General features: G+C 49.1%; 1 protein-coding gene across 1 annotated transcript in view; it reads left to right on the top strand.

Annotated features, from left to right (window-relative positions):
- The first annotated feature begins 1,104 nt into the window (after positions 1 to 1,104).
- The window catches only part of PPFIBP1 (PPFIA binding protein 1), a 102,671-nt gene continuing 82,590 nt past the window's right edge, over positions 1,105 to 21,185 (top strand). The window contains 1 exon segment of the mRNA XM_039570581.1: positions 1,105 to 1,193. The gene's annotated coding sequence lies outside the window, so the exon portion shown is untranslated.

The raw sequence follows: 21,185 nt of genomic DNA, 5'->3' as shown, positions 1-21,185 counted from the left end.
GCTCTTTGCAAATTGTGCTTAAAAAGCAAATTATACATTCCCATTTTTGTTGGGAATTCAAAATGTTTGCTTTCAACATGTCACCAATACTTTCCATTTTGAATGGAAACTTCCACTTTTTTGCATGTTATGGTCAGAAACAGAGTACAACCGAATTGTCTTTTCCATGTACAGAACATCAAAAGTGTTCTCTAACCCAGCCCTTGGAGAAGAGATGGAAGGAAGAGCTTTGAGTTCACTCCAAACAAGAGTTAGCTGGCTGAACCTGCCTGAACCCCTTGGTCTGTTATTTGTGTGGCTTCGCTCCTGAAAGAGCAGCATCTCAGGCCTCTGAAGACCTTTCTGCCATGGAGCTGGTAAAGCTAAGGTTATTTTTTGGCGTGGCTGCGAGTGGAGTGCACTGAGTCCCTTACTCTGTATAAATGAGAGAGTAATGCTCGTGCGAATATAGCAATGATCGCTGCATTAAAACCTGCACGATGTTTATCCTCAGCACTGAGGCAAACGCCTGGCATGGGTGCACTGCAGATTTAAGCAGGGTGTCACTCCCTGCTGCGGTGCTCGGCGGTAGGGGTGATGCCTCCTGCCAGCTGCAGCCCCGGGCTCGCTGCTCGGGGGCCGCGGCCAGACCCGACCCCTTCCCTTCCCGAGCAGCGATTCGGGGAGATCTCGGGCTGCTTCAGCCCAGCGCAGACCTGGGACACTCGTCGGGATCCCGAGGTGGGCAGGGAAGGCCCGGGGAGAGCACCCCGGGCTGTTCCCAGGGAGGTGGCAGAGCCACCGTCCCTGGCGGTGTTTTAAGCCTGGACGTGTCCCTCGGTACCAGGGTGAGGCCGGCGCGGTGGCGCTCGGTCACAGGCTGCACTCCATGATCTCTGAGGTCTCTTCCAGCCTCAGCGATGCTGGGATTCCCCGTGAGGGGCACTGGGAACTCGGGGGCTCGCAGACCCACGCCGGCTCCCCCACGGCCGGCCCCGGGAGCGGCGGCGGGCGGTGCCTCGGCCGGGCGGGGCAGAGCGGTGGCTCGGGGCCGGTCCCGGGGCCGCGGGCGGGGCGGGGCGGAGCGGGGCCGGTCCCGGGGCGGAGCGGGGCGGGCCCCGAGCGGAGCGGCGCGGGCGGGACGGCGGCGGGGGCTGCCCGGAGCCGGCGGAGGCGCTGCCGCCCCGGGAGGGCTCTGCGCGGTTCGGCCGCAGGTAAGCCAAGTTCCCGGGACGTGCTCCGAGACCGCTCGGAGCCGACTGCGGCAACTTCGTGTCCCGGCGGGATGAGCCCCGCCGTGCCCTGCCCCGGCGGCTCCTCCTCTGCCGCCGCCATGGCCCGGGCCCCCCGGCAGCGGGGCCGGGAGCCGCCCCGAGCCCGGGCCCGGGAACGGGAGCGCCGCGTGTGCCCGGAGCCGGGGGCAGCGGGGAGCCTGCCGCGCCACATCCCGCCAGCCTCTGTCCCCGCTTGGTGTCCTTGTTCCCGTGCCGTGTCCCAGCCCGCCAGCCTCTGTCCCCCCTGCTTGCCCGTGTTCCCCGCTGCGTGTCCCTGTTCCCGTGCCGCCTCGCAGTGCTTTCGGCACTCCCGATCTTCTGTGCCTTGTTTCTGTACTGGACCCGACATAACTTTTCGGGAAGTTTTGGGGAGAGGTTGGCGGTCTCCGGTTTAATCTTTTCAGGCTCTAGTAGGACGCTTCAGGCACTGATGCTGTGAAACTGCAGTTATGGGTTTTATCTGGAGCTGACAAATGTGGTTTGATTTAAGGCCTGGGGTTCTTACATCCTGTAATTACTTTTTCGAGGTCTGTTTCTGTTCGAGCCGCGACTTCTAAAAGCTGGAATAGCTGTGCTTGCTCACACCGTGGCTGGGGTGCAGCTGGAGCTGTAAAAAGGTGCTTTACACCTCCGTGGCTGTTTCTGGGGGGAAGGGAAGCTTTGGCATTAAACGCTTGGCTGTGGTGTAACACGTGTGTGCTCCCTCGTGTGAGTGAGGAACACAGAGGAAGAGTTTCAGGCTGGGGCTTGGCTGTGCCTGAGCCTTCAGAGACTCTGCTGGCTCTCCTTATTCTGGCCCGAGCACAGCCACTACAGCAGCACCGCGTGTAGGCTCTGTGTGGATTGCACTGGCAGCATATTGAGCAATACAAGTGTCGCTGCATTCCAAAAAGTAAACAGCAGAAATGGGGCACGGAGTGGGAATATTCTCCGTGATTACACCGTGGAGCTTCGAAGAGGAAGATGTCCCAGTGTGTCAGCTTGGGATTTATTGCCTCTATTAAAGGTAGCAGCTGTATCCTGAGGATTTACATTTCTGAAGGCATGTAAGTAGAGGTTTCAGTCAAACTGGTGCTCTCAGTGAGGCAGCATGACAGGTTGGTTTGAGAGGCATTCAGGAAAGTAGGAAAGCAGAAATCTGCTTAAACTCTCTGTTTCAGGTGCAGCAAAGATTTTGGCCTCTTAACTTCTTTGCATCGGTAAGAAACAAAGAGCCAGGGCACTCCCTACTTCAGCTTAGTACTCACCCGGTGGAGTTTGGATTTAGCACAGCTTCTTGAAAAGCTGTATTGGAGAGATCATCTCCTGGCAGTGACAGTGACTGTCAGTGGCTGTTGTGTTGCTCACACATTAAGATCAATGTTCCCATGCCAGGAGAGTGAAGTTGGTGTTTCTCTCCTCCCCAAAGGCAGCGGGAGCCCCACCTCTTTGCCTGGCTGTGAGGGGGCCCTGAGGAGCAGGTTCCCTCTTTGGCAGCCCATGTCTTGCTTTGAGCCCTGGGATTTCATCCATTTGCTGCATCTGGGTGTAAGAGTTGTGCTGAGGAAGGTTTAAGTTGGTTTGTCCTGTGCACATGTGTCTGCAGCAGATCCGGGCTCTGGAAGAAACTCGGTGAGTAACATTTCTGCTTGTCCCTGAAATGTAGGGTGGAGTGCCTTGAAACCAGGGATGTCACATGGGGCAGGGAACCGTGGTGAAAATCATCTTTTTTCCTACTTAGATGTGAGTCCTGTTTCCTTTCTGGGCTGTGCTGACACACCTTGCAGGAAGGAGAGAGGTGCCCGTGAAGATATCTGTGGAGGTGTATGGGGAGGCTTTACCTGTGACCCGTGGCAACACGAGGATAATTGTTAACATTCCTGAAATGACAGCCATTCCCAGGAGACTGAGGTTCCCAGGTGGTGTTGCCGGCCTGTCTGGTCCCATTGCTCCTTGGTGATGAGCAGGACAAAGTCTGGTCACTGCTCACTGGCCGGGTCAGGGTGGCCTGAGGACAGGCAGTGCTGTGTGTTATGAGGTGCTGGGTGCAGTGTCCTTCAGGAGGTTTTGTCTCTTTAATCCATCCGAGTGGGGGTTCTCTGATGTTTCTTTCACCACTTAAAGGAACACTTTCAGTGAAGTGGAAATCCTTCCCCTGAAGAGCTTTGAAACCAACGAAGGTTTAGTCACTTTCTTGTCAGTGGTGCGATTGCATCAAACCCGGCCTTTGGCTTACTGAGCACAAGGGAGTGTTGCTGTCAACTGCTTTGAGGAGCTGCCTGATTTTCTGTGTTGTGCTTTGCATTATGTGTTTTTCTGTGAAGGTGGAGGGAGCACAGAGAGGGTGCCAGATCCTAAATCTGGTACAGATGGTCCAAAAACATATCCCTGGCTCCTGAGGTGGTTCAAAAGGAGTGCAAAAACCCCAGAGTGCCTCTGATGGGGGAGTCTGTTGTTTTGCAGTAGTTTTCAACAGAGAAAGTAGGAGCCCAAATATTAGGCAGGATTTAGGGGGCTGATAAAACATCCTGTGGTGTTAGGGGTGGTCAGTAAAGCCCCTGTCCCACTGCTGAATTTGCATGCCCTTAAGGAGGTGCTGGTAACTTCTGCCTCAGATACTGAATGGTGATGTACAAGTTAGGTTGGTATATCTGAGACAGCTTCTTCTCATACTTTCCTTGGTTACTGTCAGGGCTTCAAAGCAAAACTGAAGTGATGTGGCTGCTTTAAAGCGTACAATTATGATCTGACTTATTTCTGCCTGGCCAAACCACATCTGTAAACTTACAAAAGCAAGGAACAGGTTTATTGGAAGGTTCAGGCAGGTTTTGTTGTTCACTCCTCTTGTGTGGAACGTGTGCATACAGCTGTGCATTGAGGATACATAAAAACACTTAATGCCTTCATAACTAAAGCCACTTAATACCTTCCTGTACTTAGGCTGAATAGTGAACCCCTTCCCCCATTAGTAATTGTGAGATCCCATTAGTCATCCCATTAGTCATCCCATTAGTGACTTTGCGTTTGGATCCAGCCCAGCAGAGGTGAACTACATTGCCTTGCCTCATGCTTACTGCTGGTGTTTATGCCCACATGTTTCTTTAGCATTTACTATAAACTCCTGCCCTGGCTTGAGTGAAGACAGAGTGGTCATTTAATGACAGCTTCAGAAATCACAGGCAGCTCCTCAGAGATGTCTGGTTTGCAAGCATTAACCTTTGCATCACACAGAAAAGGCTCCATGCTATTCCCCAGAGATTACATCTCTTGCCCTGTGTTTGGAAAAGTCAGCATCTAATCCAGAATGAAACCTTGGTCCTCTTGGAGGTCAGTGTTTCTCTTGCCGTGGGTTTGTTACCTGCACTTGTTGTATGTTTCCAATTTGAGGCAACTTCAGCAGGAGATCGCGGTAAATCCTGACATCTCTCGGTGGGTTTCTGGTGGGATCTTTGCTTTGGATCTCCCTTCCCTAGGGAGGGTGCTCAGCTGGGAACATACCTTGAGATGTAGGGAATGATGCATTTTTCTTTTCTCTCCTTTTTATTCCCCCACCTCTTTCTCACAATTTGACCTGTGTGTTGGCTCAGCTCATACTGAAGACAGTGGCTGTTTGTTACTTTTCTAGTAGTGTTTGCTGCCAAAATAGTACTTTATTTGTGCTTAAAGGATGGAATTTTCCATTAATAATTCAGTCATCACATTGAATTCACAGTTGGTTGCCCATGCTGTGTATTGCCCTTGCTATGGGCACATAAAATTTCCTGGTGTCCTTTAGCTTCCAGAGCACTTTGTTCCTCTGTGACTTCTGCTGTACACGAGGAAAGTGTGCTGGGTTAAAGCTTTCTCCTTTTTCCATTGGCCATACTTCTGTTTCTGTTAAAAGGCCAAGATAAACCAATTGTGTTAAAATCTGATTTCTTTCCTCAGTGGAACTATATTTAGACACAGGTTTTGCAGCCCATTGTAGGTAAAGCCTTTCTGTTCCCTGCCCCTGCCTGGGTCATGTTTGTCATTAATCATAGAATCACAGCATCTGTTAGGTTGGAAAAGTCCTCTAAGGTCAATGAGCCCAACCTTTGACCAATCCCCACCTTGACAACCAGCCCAGAGCACTGAGTGCCACGTCCAGGCCTTCCTTGGACACCTCCAGGGATGGGGGCTCCAAACCTCCCTGGGCAGCCCCTGCCAAGGCCTGACCACCTTTTCCATGAAGAAATTCCTCCTGATGTCCAACCTGACCTTCCCCTGGCACAACTCCAGGCCGTTCCCTCTCCTCCTGTCCCTTGTTCCCTGGGAGCAGAGCCTGAGTTCCCCTGGCTGCCCCCTCCTGTCAGGGAGTTGGGCAGAGCCAGAAGGTCCCGTCTGAGCCTCCTTTGCTCCAGGCTGAGCCCCCCTAGTTCCCTCAGCCACTTGCTGCTCCAGCCCCTTCCCCAGCTCCGTTCCCTTCCCCAGACTCACTCCAGCCCCTCAGTGTCCATCTTGCAGTGACAGGCCCAGAACAGGACACAGCACTTGGGGTGAGGCCTCACCAGTGCCCATGACAGGGGACAGCCACTGCCCTGGTCCTGCTGGCCACACTGTTGCTGACCCAGCCCAGGAGCCATTGACCTTCTTGCCCACCTGAGCAGGTGTTGGCTCATGTTCAGCTGCTGTTGATCAGCACCTCCAGGTCCTTTTCTGCTGGGCACTTTCCAGACACTCTGCCCTAGCCTTGAGCGATGCAATGGGGGAAGCAGGTGGAGAACTTGGGAGAGGTTGGGCTGTGTAGTCCAGCCTTGCCAAACCAACATATCTGCTGGCTGTGAGTCCTGTGAGCTCTTGCCATGGAATGCTTGGTCCCTTTGTGCTGACAGAGCTGATACTTTGGGAGAGTGCTCCTCACTAGAGGTGCTGGCTGGGAGGAATTGTTTGTGGTAAGGTGAAGATGCTTCTGTTCCTTTCTGTGGCTCTGCATCATTAAGCAGAGCAAGTTGTGTTAAGGAACAGGACCAGAGGCCACTTCAGCAGTTTCTGGCTTGTGGTGTTTGAGGGGAGATAAAAATAACAAAACCAGTGACTTTAAGCAGCCCTCTGCATACATTTTGATGGTAATCCCTGTTCCAGCAGGCACAGTGTTGTAACTCTTGCATGAATAAAATCCCCTTGCCAAATGGTACCTGTGCATAAAAGGCTCCAAGGTCAGGTATGCTGATCCAAAAGTTAGTTTGCACTTGCATTTTTCTTTATAGGCTTTTTCCCTAAATATGAGGGGAGAACTGAAGGCTGAGACTTGAGCCGGCTGTTGCAGCATCTGAACTCCAAAGTGGAGACTCTCTTTGCTGCCAGACAGCTGTCAAATTGTGTCACAGATGGGAAAAATCTGATAACCACTAGCATGAATCAGCATCTTTTAAATCCAACAGTTCTCACGGCTCCAAATGTGATGGATTTGGGAGAATAGCTTTACTTTCTTGCTCCGTTACAGACACATCAAAATAAGAGGAAATGATAATGGTCTGGTCTTCCCTGCCTTGTCTCAGACTGATCAGCTCTGAAGCAAAAACATAGGGTAAAACAGGGTATGTTTTATATGTCAGTGTAGAATATAACCCCAGATAGTTCACAGGCACTGCAATGGTTGCAAAGGGATGTACAACACACACAATTCGTAGTTGGTAACAGAAAAATAACTGTGAAAGCAAACAAACTGCCAAACAAACAACCCCCCAATCTCCTCATTCTCAAATCTTCCCTTGTTGTGCTCTGTTATGTAGGACAGAAACAAGAACACATATGCATTTACCCAATCAGCACCAGGATGTGTTTTGAGGACAAGGAAGGGTAGTTCCTTTCCTTGGTGCTGTGACAGCTGTGCACACAGCTGCCCATCTTCTGTCAGCAGGTGTGGCCATTGGGGTCTGGTTCTCTCCCAGCTTTGTGGTTGCTGGACTGAGTCTGTTCAAAGAGTCCATAGTTATCCAGAAAGGCTGTTTTACTGAATCTTGGCTTGATATTTTCTCTCTAAAGTGTTTGTACTCACTAGCTACAGCTGCGTAAGAAGTTTTGACAGAAATACAGCCCTTGTGAAACATGAGAAAGGTCTGAGCACTGTTGAAGGAAATTAGCTACTTAGACTAGCCCAGGTCTTGCAGAGTGTGAGGGATGGGGAGAAGAACCCACAGCCCATTTGAAGGCTGGCCTTCATGTTTTTGGGTGTCGTGAGGTTGGCATGTGAAGATGTCTGTAGGATCAAATTAAGGAAGTGTAATGCTGCTAATTAATGTCTCTCTTGAAGAACAGGTGAGAAGAGTATCTTTTTTGCGAAAACACCCTGAGCTGTTGGTGTGTTTCTGAAAATAGTTATGATCTCACATTGTTGTAGTCCTTGTGATCCTGGGTTCTGTACAGCTTTGCTGTGTTCTTACACACTGGCCATGGGTTGGTAGAAATCCCTCTGGCCGTATGGAGACTGGCAGAGTCTGTTCTCTGTTAGGCTTGGATCAGGTGGACTACTCCTATAGAAGGAGTGCTGTGGAGACAGGGAAAGGGAGCAAATACCTTGGGATCTTCTCAGCATGAGCGGGTATTCATAGATGTCAGCTGTGCAGTTGTGTTTTGCATGATTTTGGAAGGTTCTCTTGTGGCTTTGAAGCATCTCCTCTACTCTCCTGGTTTAGGTTTTAGACTTGTGCTAAAAGTAGGATGGATTCATCTTTGTCCATCCCCAGCCTCGGGGGGGAGTGTGCTGTCTCTGAGAGCTGCTGTGTGCAGGATGCAGGGGCAGGCAGGGGCTGAATTGTGGGTGAGGCTGTGGCTATGTGGGATCAGGGAACATTCCTGGTGCTGGAACCTGCATTCCAAGCTGGAAAACACGTGGGAGGTGGTGGTTTGATGGCCATGATGCTCAACCTTTTTGCTCTTCTTGTGCACTGGAAGCATTTCTGGTAGACTTTGTTAAATGGTTGGGGAAGGATGGTACCCAGAGCTCCCTTTGGAAGAACCAGACAGAAATTTCATCCTCCCCAGGAAAAGCAAGGTGCTCCATCCCACAGCTGACAAATACTTTGTGTGATCTACACCCTGGGGACCTCTGTGCTGCGAGGGGAACCTCCACATTGCAGCTGGAGGCTGAAGTAGCTGTCCCTGGTGGCTTTCCTCAAGATCCAAGTTGAAATGTCTGTTCTCCTGGACCTGGGTGTGCATCACAGGCAGTGTCATTGGGTTGGTGGCCTACAGAGAGTGAGGGGAGGATGTGCTGAGTGTTCCCCATTCCTGCCCACAGCTGTTGGCACAGTGGAGCAGGGGTCTTGCTGAGGAAGAGGTGGGTGTGTTGAGCAGCTAATCTCCAGGAAAGACTTGTGGCAGCTGGATGGCTCCTGGTGGGTTCAGGTGCTGGCTTTGTTGTAGTATCCTCTGTCCTGCTTCCAAACCAGGATTAAGCCAAGGAAAATATTTCTTTACTCTTAATTTAAATCCCTGGGAAGTTGGTTTTGCATCAGAGCAGACTTGAAAAGGCTTGTCAGTTGGATCTCAGAGCCATCAGCATTTTTTTCCCCTCCACTTAACCAAAGCTCGTTTAATTTGTGACAGCACTTTTAATTTGTTACGTTTGTAAAGGAAACATCACAGGGGAAAGTTCAGAAATGCATATTTATATTTCTTGCTTGCCTAAGCTTAAATTGGCTCTAAGAATTTGTTTTTGTATTTTTATAAAGAAAGGTTGAATTTTTTTTTTTTCTATATCACACGATTTTTTATTTGGTTTATTGTTTGTTTTCTTCTCTTCCAGAAGAAGCATATAGTGGCTTACCTTGGTGTACACCTTCTCTTGGATGTGAAACATGTAACTAGCAGGTCCTAACCAAAAGCATCTTCTCAGAGGTTTCCACACTCGTGGTGGAGCTGGTGTTGGACCTCCTGTGCTGGGCAGGGCCACTGCAATCTCTGGTGGTGCTGAGCAGAACTGTATTTTCTGGAATATTTTTAGGATGTGCAGCAGGAATTTGGATGCTGTGGGGGAGTTGCACCATGCCCTGCCTCCCTTCTTGGTGAGGGGTCCCAGGGAGGCGTGTGCCCTGCTCTGGGTGAGTGGGAGGACTGCTGCTGGGTTTGGGGTGCAGATGTGCCCCCTTCCCTCCCCAGTCCCCTGTTGTGGCATGTAGCCATCCAGCAGCAGTAGCTGAGTCTGGCCTGTGCCCCTGTGACACTGCAATCCCATGGCTTGCCTCTGGCAGCTGGTGGGTAGTGCAACCTGATTTGTGGTACTGCTCTAAAGCTGGGATGCTGCTGGCAGTGTTGGGGTGGTGGAAACATCTGGGAGCACCTGGCTGCGAGATGGGGCGAGTCCAGGGGCTGCCCCATGGCATTGCCTGTCCTCAGCCAGTTTCTTGGGGAGCTTAGAGGATGATTAATTATTCTCCCCTTTCAAGCCTTCCCACAGGTTAAAATAGCAGCATTGAAGATGTGGCTGCATATCTGGATGGACATTAGGTGGACAGAACAGACATGGATTTGTTCTGCAGCAGCAACATCTCACTCACTTTCCATTTGCAGTAGACCTTGAGAGTGTCCTTTTGGTGAGCAGTCATGAGGCTGTAAACACAGCATGGAGATGAGAAGATTGAGATTTGCTTTCAGGGTGGTGCCGGTAAACTTCCTGCAGTTTGTGGTAGAGATAATTCTGCGGGTTCTGGCTCCATTGTTGTGACTGGGTCTAAGGTGAATTTAAGAAAAATGTTTTGGTTGAACAGGCTTTCCTTTCTATTTTATCCAAAGGGAAGTATCTGTTCAGAGCCTGTCTGTTGTTCTCATTACCAAGGGAGTTTCTGAATGAGGCCTAAATCCATGATCATTTGTATGTCCTTATCTGTGTGACACAGAGTTTTCCAGGTCGGTATCTCATGTTTCAGACTCTCTTGTCGTTGTGATCGGTCTTAAATCTGCATATGCAGGAATGATTTATCTTAAAGGGTCAATAAGGTGAAAGGCATTTCTCTCAGCATCGTTTTTGGCAGAATCAGCTGCTGAGGACCAGCAGTGCTGAGCTCACAGCAAGCTCTTGGGCTATTGTTGGAAGGAGAGTGAAATGCAGAGTTGTCCATCACAAAGCTGTAATGCCTGGTGGGGGTGCAGAGGAGGCACTGATTACCTGCAAGGCCTGTCCGGGATGAGACTTCCATGTAACCTGCTTAGAGGGAGAGGGAAACATCTTGCAGCCCAGCATGACTGCAAGGACAGAGTCCTACCATGCCTCCAGAGAGAGTGTTGGAGCAAAACCACAGCCTGGCCTTGGGGAGGGCCTCCTTTTGTGCGGGGTGATGGCAGTGGGAGCTGGAAATGTTTTTCCTTTTGGAGCTTGTTGGAAGACAATCCCTGTTACATGTGTGTATGTTTACCTTCTTTCTTGCAGAAGTACCAAAGCAGGACCAGGTTCAAGGCTATCTTTTGCAAGGAGCCTCCGTGCTGACTCTCCATCTGAAATCTGTTCCCATTTTCTTCAGCTTGTTGCTCTCAGACCTCACGGTGCTTGAAACTCCCCCTCCCTTCCCCACTCTTCCAAGGAATTTTGCAAAGAAATCAATAGCTGTCTAGTTATGACAGCAAAATGAAAAAGGCTGTAACATCTCCATAGCTACCTAAGAAGTACTTGTAAAATGCCGGTGGAAGAGAGTGCCCTGGAATTATCCCATGCATTCCTTGCACGCAGACTGAAAATCGTTTGCATTAGTTAAGTAATCGCTGCACGCTTGTCCGGTGAGCAATGTTTGGTTACTGCAATAAATTTTTGTTCCTTAAACCCTGTAAAGCTGAAAACAGGAATTTGTTTTACAGAGAAAACGAACTGACCTGAACTCTCAGTAGATGAACTGATTGTAAACGGACCAGCTTAATCCAGCTTGGTTTTTTTCTTGTGTTTCATGTAGCATCTGAAAAGAGACAGCTTGTGGCAAATTAGCCAGGGTGAGACTACAAAAAGATTGAATTATTCCTGTTTGAACAGTTCCCAGCATGCAAGCACTTGCTGCTTGGCTTGTGCATCATCTAGCTTGCCAGGGCTGCTGTGATTGAGGTGAAAGTAAATAACCTCCAACTGGAAATCTCGCTTTTGCTGTAAATGATATTTTATTCATTCACCAGTGAAAATACCACAGAGAGATGATGAACAAAAACTGTAATTGCTGTGTGTTTGGCTTTCTTGCAACAAATGTCTCTCCCTGTTGCGTTTCTGTGCAGAGAAGCTGTTTGACACTGTCTTGTGCTGTCCTAGGAAGTCATTTTGCTCCTGGTGGAACCTGGTGCTGGTGTGGAAATGCAGCTGTCAGAACACAGGTGTTGTGCTTGGTGTGTATGCATGCCTCACTCTGTAGCATGGCAGCAGAAAAACAGGCAGCAGAGTTGGGCCTTGTTTAGGCAGGGCTGAGCTGACTGTGGGCCACCTGGAAATGCAGAAGGAGTTGTAACAAGGGGATGTTTCTGTAGGGGCTTGCCTTTATACGCTGGTGTATCTCCATGCCTCTTTCAGAGGGGAAGGACTCTGCAGTTTTGAGAGCCGCAATGTAAGAAGGATGTAAAGCTCTCAGAGAATGTCCAAAGGAGAGACATGAAGATGGTGAAGGGCCTGGAGGGGAAGCCACACGAGGAGCAGCTGAGGGCACTGGGTCTGTTCAGCTGGAGAGGAGGAGGCTGAGGTCAGAGCTCACAGTAGTTCTGCAGCTTCCTCACCTGGGGAAGAGGAGGGGCAGGCCCTGATCTCTGCTCTGTGTGACCAGGGACAGGACCTGAGGGAACGGCTGGAGCTGTGTCAGGGGAGGGTTAGGCTGGGTATCAGGAAAAGGTTCTTCCCCCAGAGGCACTGAACAGGCTCTCCAGGGAACGGTCACAGCCCCAAGGCTGCCAGAGCTCCAGGAGCATTTGGACAACAAGCTCAGGTGTGGGGGGGATTCTTGGGGCTGTCCTGTGCAGGCCAGGAATTGGACTTTAATGGTCCTTGTGGGTCCCTTCCTACTCAGCTCATTCTATGACTAAAAAGGGTAAGGAAGCTACAGCACACATGGCAGTAGTTTGGGATCGGCTTCCCACTTGTTTAGGACAGTGTATCCAGCTGGACTGCTGATGATAAATTGGAATTTGGCTGTGATATTGCAGTTAATTTCTCTTCTTACTAAAAATGTTCCATATAATTTTCCTATGGCTGTGGTAATTAGGCCTGGCTTTACTGTTGCACATGGTGAGGAACAACATTTCCGTTCCTCAGATCCAGCTGTGTTCATGTAGTTCCTGCAGAGTGTGCATTTAGGAGCAAAACAGGGCGTCTGTCTCTCTTTGTGTTAAAAGGAAGGAATGGGGAAGGAACCACATTCCCTCTGAGCCTTACTTTGTTCTCTCTTTGCCCTAAGACTTGGAGCCCTTTGTGGGAGAGGTGTTATTTGCTGTAAGCAGAGTGAGAAGTAAGAGTGCTGTCCATAAAATACCTGCTAGACCCAATGAAAGTACCACTTCTGCTTCTAGTGAGAGTTCCACTTTGCATTGTTTGACCTGCCATGTGGTTTTGGAAGAGAGAGGTTGTTGGGGATGGAGACCTAGTGATGGTCTAAATGGAGATGCCTTTGCTCATGTCCTTTTTGTTGGGGCAAGCTGTTAGGGTCATGGTTGGGAAGGGAGGAGGACACCCTGGTACTGAAAGGGCGGTGGGGTCTCTGCTGCTGAAGTCCTTGGGTGTGGAAGTGAGGGGCAAGGAACAGGTCCCCCAGGGAACGTAGGGGGTCTGGGCTGGGCTTGTTGGGTGGTGAGAGCGCAACCTGAGCTGCTGCAGAGCAGGGGACCCTGCTGGCTTTTGGAGTTGGCAGTGCCACCTGCCATGGGGTCCATCCTCCCAGTGCGTGTCCCTACCCTCCCATGGGCACACAGGGAAATTCAGAGTGCTGTAATTTGCAGTGTCCTTCCTTCAATCCTTCCTGTCTTGCCTGTGCTGCAAAGTTTTGAGGCAGACATTTTCCTCCGGTATCTAGATCCTCATGCCTGGATTTTGTTGATGTTTATACAGAAGCGTGAGGGCAGCCAGAGGTTCTGCCAGGTCTGATAGAAGCCATACGTGAAATTAATCCAAATTAAACTGTTAGTCGTTCCCTGATAAACAGGAGGTTACAGCACAGACTCAACATGTTGCATAGCTTTGAGACTATGAAAAATGAAATGTGAATCCTCCTCTAAAAGTTGGCCGTCCCTGTTTGGGGCCTGATGAGGTTTTGAGACAAGCCAGTACGCCAAGCTCGCCGTGTAGGCGTTTGTGGGAAATGAGGCAGATTTCTGGGAGAGGACTGTGTGTATAGGGAGGCAGAGGAGTACTGGAGATGAACTAAAGTAACTAAAAACCCATGGGGCTGCTCAGGGTGAATCTGCGGACCTGCACACTCCTCCCTGTGGAGGAGGGAGAGGTCAGGTTGTGTGTCCTGCTGGTGTGGGCCAAACTGGAGCTGCTTTGCCTATCTGGTGGTATTTTGCATGCCAGTGTGTATGCCAGCTTCCTCGTGGTGCTCCAGAGCAGTGGAGCATGTGGCAGGGATGTGGAAGGCAGGGGAGAACAGTCTGGTCAGGGCAGCTTTCCGGGGGGTGGGTGAGAGCACTGTTCTTGTTGCAGAGCCTCTGGTCAGGCTCAGGAAATGCTGGAGGTTGGTTGATGGCCAGACTCTCAGCGGGAAGCTTGGCATTCCCCAGGACAGTGGGAAAGTGCGTTGCTGGGACTGGCTCTGGCTGTTGCCTCCTTTTCCAAGCACTGTGGTGAGGGTGTATTGGGCTTCCCAGCAGTGGTGGCATTAAGGAGCCATTGTAGGCTGGAATGGTTTTCCCTGGATGGAGTCAGAGACAGCTCCCAGAAGCATGGGGCTTTGCTGGTTCATGTTTTTGGAGTGGGCAGATTTCTCCCAATGAGGTTTTTAGGCTTCTCCAGGAGCAAAAAGTGTACAAAAATGTGCATGTTCAGGAAGGTGTGCTGGGAGCAGTGGAGGCAAGAGATGGAGCAGTGTAATTTTGCAGATGAGTTCATTCTGGCCTTGAACTGTGCTGCTCTGGAAGGTTTGCAATGCCACCTGCTTCTTGTAGGGCTGGGAGTGGGGAGGGCTGGATGCTGCCGAGGAGTCTGAAACTGCAGGCCAGCCCAGGAATGCAGCAGTGCTTCTCCAAGGGAAGGAGCTGTCTCTCCTGCCCACATGGAGCTTGTGTTGGTCTGGTGGCTGTAAACAGACCTGCAGCCTTTCTGCAGAGCTGTGATGGCCAAGGAGAGGCAGCTTCTGAGTGGGACACTGATTCCTAGCTGTGCTCCTGTGTGCAAATGGAGCCTGGAGAAAAGGAGCTATTCTGTATTTCAGTCTTTAAGCCATGCATATTGATCTTTTTTAACACTGCTTAGTAATAAAGGATCGAGGGGATACTGCTGGTGGCAAGGAAGGAACTTTCTAACTCTGCACTCATGGGTCCCTCCTTCCCATGGGCTGTATGCTTGGCACTTGGACCATGTTAACTACATGTGTTTGGAATTCCAGAGAAGAGGCTTCCCCTCCTCAAGACTTCCTATTGTAATTCACATCTGTGAAGCTGAATGCAGATGCTGCTGGCCAGGCTGTGGGGATTCATGTCCAGCTGTGTATGTACAGAGGGGGAGAGATGTTCTTTTGGCATCTGCAAAGGCAGCTTACTAAAAATAGGCTAAAACTCACGAACCCGGGAGTGAAAGTATTTGTCCCATAAATCTCACTTGATGCATCTTTGGTTTTTTTTCTCCCCTAAGGAATATTTGTTTGGAATATGTTCCATGTCTCAGCGTTTGCAGAAAAGCCAGTTATGCTCATGCTGGAGCTGCTGCTGTGTGGACGAGGCCAGACTGAGCTCTTAGCTTCACCACTCATTCCCTTTGAGGCTGGGATAAGTTGCCTTCCTTGTTTTCACTGCTTCCCTGCTATCAGGGCTTTTGTCTGGCTTCCTGAAGCCCTTGTGCTGTATGAGGGCAGACAGAACTCCTGTCAGAGCAGGAGCAACACTTTTTGGGAAGGCACTTCCAGTCAAGTGGCATGTGAAGAGGTCGGTGTGTCACAGCAAGGCCTTTCCTGTGGCTTGGGCTGCTGGCCCTGGCCATGTTTTATGGGGTTGGTAGGGGCAATTCCTCACACACACATAGTAGTACCCTTTGTCCCTGAGCTACTTTGTGGTTTCGAGTCCTTTCCCTACCTTGATGCTGTCTTTCCCTGCATCTCTTCCTCTTGTGTGTGTATCCTGTGAGCTGACCTGTGCTGAGGAGTCCCTGCCAAGACCTCGTGCAGGTTTTGGGAGTGGAACTGCCAGGCTCCCTCCTACGCGAGGCTGGGGCCTCTGGCAGCGCAGAGCTGGCTTCATTTTCAGGGAAACAGAATGAAGCAGGTCCGTATTAACTTGTCTTCACAGAGCTGACCCTGGCTGCAGCTCAGTTGGGTTGTAGCTGGGAGAGAGACTTCCAGATTTTAATGCTGTGAAGAGAGAGCATGTGCTTGGCTGTGTCTCATAACTGTTTTCTGTCATTGACTGCACGCCTGGAATAGTAGGAGGTAGTGTTACATTTCTGGACAAGGCTTTGAACAAGATCTGCTGTCAGAACAGCTTGATAAACTGCTTACTGTGATGCAGAATGCTGGTCTGTCATTTTGCAAATTGAATTGCTGGAAAGCTTTTATGATTATTAAAAGATACTTTGTGTTAATTTAATTTCCTGTAAAAGACACAAGCTGGGTAATTTAAAGAAACAAAACAAATGCTCAATCAAGGTAAAAGCAAAAATTTCATATCTGTGCATATGCAATGCTTAAATATTGCACACTTCCAATGGCATCCTGTGCAGGGACAAAGTAAAAAATTATACATAAAACCCCTGATACTTTTAAATTTGTCAGTTTTAAAGGAAGCTGGAAAATGAGTAATGAAACCCAGGCAAAGCAGGAATGAAGAAAACATTGGTTTAATATCTTCTCTGAGTGATGAGAAGCAGGAAATTTCCCCCCCTGTTATATTTTAAATGAGTTTAAAACTGTGTTCCAGACAGCTTGTGAACAATCAAGATTCAGGGGTGGTTTTGTGAGCAGAAGGGCTATTATTTGGGCTTTCTGGCTGGGTTCCAGCTCAAGGGATCTCAGTTGGGGTGAAATGCCTCCTTGTTATAAGCAAGCATAACTGTTGCCTCCCCCTCCTGTTCCTCAGGGACCAGCAGCCTCTCCTCCCATTTTTTTCATGCTGATGTCCTTCAGAACTGAGTTAAGCTCGAGTGATCTCGCCCACATATATTGAACTTGACTCCTGCTAGCAGTAAAGGGCTTGTGTGCCCAAAATACTTAATGATTGTCTTGCCACTCTTCCAGTGGTGCGGGGCAGAGGAGACATGTTCCAGCTGTGTGTCCCTCCCAAATGAATCAAACGTGAGCGATCTTGGGCATCCTTTGAAGGAAGGATGCTGCTCTGGATAGCCGTAACTGTGCTTTTAAGGATGCCAAGGGGTCTGAAAGTTCTGCTGTAATTATATATAGCACTAAACTTTTAAAACAAATATATATAAATACGTGTACGTATGTTGTGTTGCTTTCTGAGTTTGTCCACAGGGTATGATGGAGTTGTGTTGAAAATAGTGGGGAATACTTGGAGGGCTTTGGGGTCCCTGAGTGTTGCCTGCCTGCAGCAGTGCTTAGGCACTGCTTAAATGTGCTTAATCAAACATTTGCCTGTGTCTCCTGCCAACTAAAGTTAAGCGCCGTGCTCTAATTCAAGATGTAGATGGGAGGGCAAGTCAGGGACAGTGCTTGAGTTAATTCCTCAGTGTGGACAAACTCTCGGGTAATTGGTCTGTTTATCTAAGTCCTGCAGCAGTTTAGCATTCCTGTTCTGTTGTTCCCTTTGCTTGTACTCTCCCCTCCTGCTGCAGTGCTGTTCAAAGTCTGTGCCGCCTCAGAAGTGGCTCTGCCTATCAATAATACATCAAGCAATGTTCCTGGGCCTGTGTGTGCTTTATAAAGTGTATTGTGTGGATAGCTGCTTGTGTCATTTCGAAATGTTTTTCCTTGCAAGAAGCCTGCTAATGTGGCCTGGTTCATCGTGGGCTGAATTTATCACTTAGTGATATTTCTCTTACAAATACCCAACTTGCCTGACCGTGGGAGTGAGGTTGGTGTGTTGTATCCAGGTGGTGTTTTATTAACTGTGTGTTGTTAGCGAGCTTTGCTGTCTCCTGTTGCTGCTGACTCTGCTCTAAAGGAGTCCTAGAATGGCCTGGGTTAGAAGGGACCTTAAACATCCCCCAGTTCCAACCTTCCTGCCAAGTGGACACCTTCCACTATCCCAGGTTGTTCCAAGCCCCATCCAACCTGGCCTTGGACACTTCCAGGGATGGGGCAGCCACAGCTTCTCTGGGCAGCCTGTGCCAGGGCCTCCCCACCCTCCCAGGGAACAATTTCTTCCTAATTTCTGGTGTAACCCCATACTCTTTCAGTTTAAAGCCATTCTCCCTTGCCCTGTCACTACACGCCTGTGTCAAAAGTCCCTCTCCAGCTCTCTCGTAGCCCATGAAGGTGCTATAAGGTCTCCCTGGAGCCTTCTTTTCTGCAGGGTGAGCAACCCCAGCTCTGAGTCCTGAGAGAATCCTGCTGCCATGTGTGACTTGAGCAGGTCCCCTTTGCAGGCCAGCTCCGAAGCTGTGCGGTTCCCTGCCCCTGCAGCCCAGCATGTCTCAGCTGGTGTGAGGTGTTCCCGTGCTGGGTGCTCTGTGTGTGCAGCGTGGCTGTACCGAGCTGTCCCCAGGCCGTGACCCTCCTTGTGTTCCCAAATGGAACGCTGCAGGTCACAGGAAGTACAGCTGCATTGCTTGGAGTCTCCTCAATTCTTTAAAAGGATTTCCTGGGAACAAAGGCTCTTATTGCTCTTTTTCTTCAATTTGGTTTGGTTTGGGTTTTTTTTTCCTTCTTCTGGCTGCTAATAATCTTGGCTTCTTGTTCACTGTTCTGTCCCTTTTTAAGGAGGCTGGGGAAATAATGATTTCCTTGTTTTTTTTTAATTCTGAACTAAGTTTGCCGTGGTATCTGTAGGGCAAATAAATCTCCTTTTTGCCTCTTCCTGGCATAAGAATACCTTTCATTTAAGAGAAACTATAAATCTAAAATAACAAAAATTACGGTTTGATCTTTATTAGTTAGGAAAATAGTGATGTAATGAAATGACTACTGAGAAGGATCAGTGGGAACAATCATATAGGCCTTTACTTGTTGTTTTCCTGGCTCTGCCTTCCAGAAAGCCCCATGCTTTGCCAAAATGGGTTCTTAACCATTGCAGATGTAATGCCATGTGGGGCTTTAAGTTTGCTTTGACGTCTGTACACACCCAAATGATCAGTTCCATCAAATTTAGATGCAGCAAAGGTGGAGGGGATGACTGGTGAGGGCTTGCAGCAGAGTTCCCTGCTGCCCCATCTGTCCCAGAGCAATCTCACCCTACTGGAGCTAGTGGCTGCCCATGGGAGCTGCCTGCCAGATGTGCCTGCCTGCAGCACAGCCCTTCCTCCCCCTGGCCAGGCACTCTGGAGCATGGATGCCATGCCATGGGGAGAATCTCTCCCTGCAGCCCAGGTCAAGGGCAGCATCCTCAGGGAGGGCTCTCAGATAGCCAAACAGCCACCTTGCTTCCTTTTCCCATCCCACCCTGCCCCTTCACATCATCTTGGGGATAATTGCAGCTGTTTGGGGGAGCAGAGAGCTCCAGCTGCTGAATCAGTGGGCACACACATGTCTGGATCATTCTCCCTCAGGGTTTGGGACGACTGCATCTTCACAACGCTGACTATAAAGGATCTGTGACTGACATGAAAGGACTTGGAAAATATTAAAAATTGGTTTATCCCTGCCCTGGCACCTTCTCCCTCTGCTTTCATGACATGCAAGTGTGAGCATCAGAACTTGGCTTTCTGGGACTAATCCAGCCTTGGCTCGAGGAAATGGATATTTAGGTGGTCCTCCATGAAGTCAGTGCTGTAACTTTGTAAAAAGTGCCCTTTGAATCAAACCTGGTTCCTTTATGCTCAGACAGAGAGAATGGTCGGTGTTGGCCTGGGTTAGCAGACTCCCCTGCTTATCTTGTTCAATGCTCTCTTCCCTCCTTGACTTTACAGTGCTGTTGGGTCTTACCTCACTTGGGTCCTGGGGTTTGCATGGCTGCCATGTGGGAAATCAGCTGCAGTCCTCAAATCTGCTGCAAATCTGATGGAAAACTTTGTTGTTCAGCTTAAACAAGGAGTTGAGGAGACTTGTAGTGGCTCATTGACCCTTTGAAAACATACTGAGGATGGATTGTGCAAAGTTCAGCCTTCAAAACCATATCCTGCACTCTGGTGTGTTTGTTTGGTTATATCTGTACTAACAAAGCTTATTTTAAACTCTGTTTCAGGATCCTTGTATGGAGGCTCCAGTATTACCTCTGGATTTATTAGAGCAAACTTCACAGTGTTGGATTTGCATAGGCTTAACAAGGTTACAACGTACAAGTTTAATTAAAAGTAGTAGAGCCCTTGGATAGGAAGTCAAAACCTCAGTTGTTAATACAGTACAATTAAGTTTCTCAGTACCTAGCTAGTAATTACACAAAATTCGTTGTAGTATGGAAAGACTGTTTGGAAACAGAAGCATAGAGGCATGTAGAAGGAGGCTTTTGCAAATACCAACTGCCTGAATTGTTCTACTCTTAGAAAACCATTTTCTCCCTTTTGTCTTGAGTAGTACTATTTTTGCTGTTTGGAGTTTGTAACTACAGCCTGTTCCTTTGCTCGGTGTGGGTGGTTTTAAGCAGCTAAAGCTTTGAGGTTTGTGTGTCATGAGGTGCTGCAATCCAATCATTCATTTTCTCTTCCTTGGTGAGTGTTTACGGAAATTTTGAGGGCTCAGCAAGGACTCATCCAGAAGCAAAATAATCTGTCGTGAACACTCTTGGATTACAGGGAAGGCTGGATATAAATCTGTATTCCCTGTTTTCAGCTAATTTGTAAGGAGTGGTAGTCAGTGCAAGACAGTGATTATTTCAGCAGTGACCTTTTCAGCATCCGGCATATTTATTGTCCCAAAACTGTTGGAAAAGCTATAGTGAGATGGGCCTTTAAAGTCTGGATTGCATGCACAGGACTGGAGTCTAAGCACAGAAAACCAGCTCTGGGTTTAGACTGTCTTTTGTTGCTTTCCCTGAGGGAAGCCTGGAACAACGAGGTGAAAAGATGTGCTGGAGCCCCCAAATGGGTTGGCAGCAGAGCCCTGAACCCGAAGCCAGACCCTGCTGTAGTGTGATCACCAGACAGTAATTCCGGAGCCACAGCTCTGGGCAGACACACAAGTGCATCGCTCTCGTGCTGCATGTGGTGCAGGTATCTGTCCTGCTCTCCTGTCCTGTGCTCATTCTGCACGGGTACAGCTCCTTCTGAGCGTTAGGTAGACTCCATTTACCCTGCTCTGCGTGGAGAGTTGAATTCTTCAGTGCTGCAGTGGTGGTTGTTTTTTTTTAAGGAAGAAGTTCATGGATTTCTTTTGACAAGCAACTCGAAGTAAACTCGGAGATGTAAAGCTTCCTAAATTACTCATCTTTTCCACACAAAACTGGGTGAAACGTAGGGCTTGTCTCAGACATTTTCTAATGATCAAATGTATCTGGCTTCAGACTGAACATCTGAAAGAAACTTCTGGGAAGGAGAGCCTTGGAATAAACAGCAAATGAAATCACTTTACAGCCCTCTTTTGTATTACCGGAGGAGGAGGAGAGTGATTACTTCTTAGCAAATTAGGCTACATAAACGAACTCTATATAAGGATTATAAGTGCCCTAATGAGTAATAATCAGTGATGCAAGCAGAAAGGGGAAATGCATTATCACCAGCTGCATTGCTGTCATGGCTGTGAGGATTACTGGGGTTTAATGAGGACCTGCGGGAAGCTCTTT

Source organism: Corvus cornix, chromosome 1A (genome assembly GCF_000738735.6).
Source record: "Corvus cornix cornix isolate S_Up_H32 chromosome 1A, ASM73873v5, whole genome shotgun sequence".
NCBI lineage: Eukaryota > Metazoa > Chordata > Aves > Passeriformes > Corvidae > Corvus > Corvus cornix.
The sequence above is the reverse complement of the archived record's forward strand: the minus strand, read 5'-3'. Positions and strand labels throughout refer to the sequence as shown.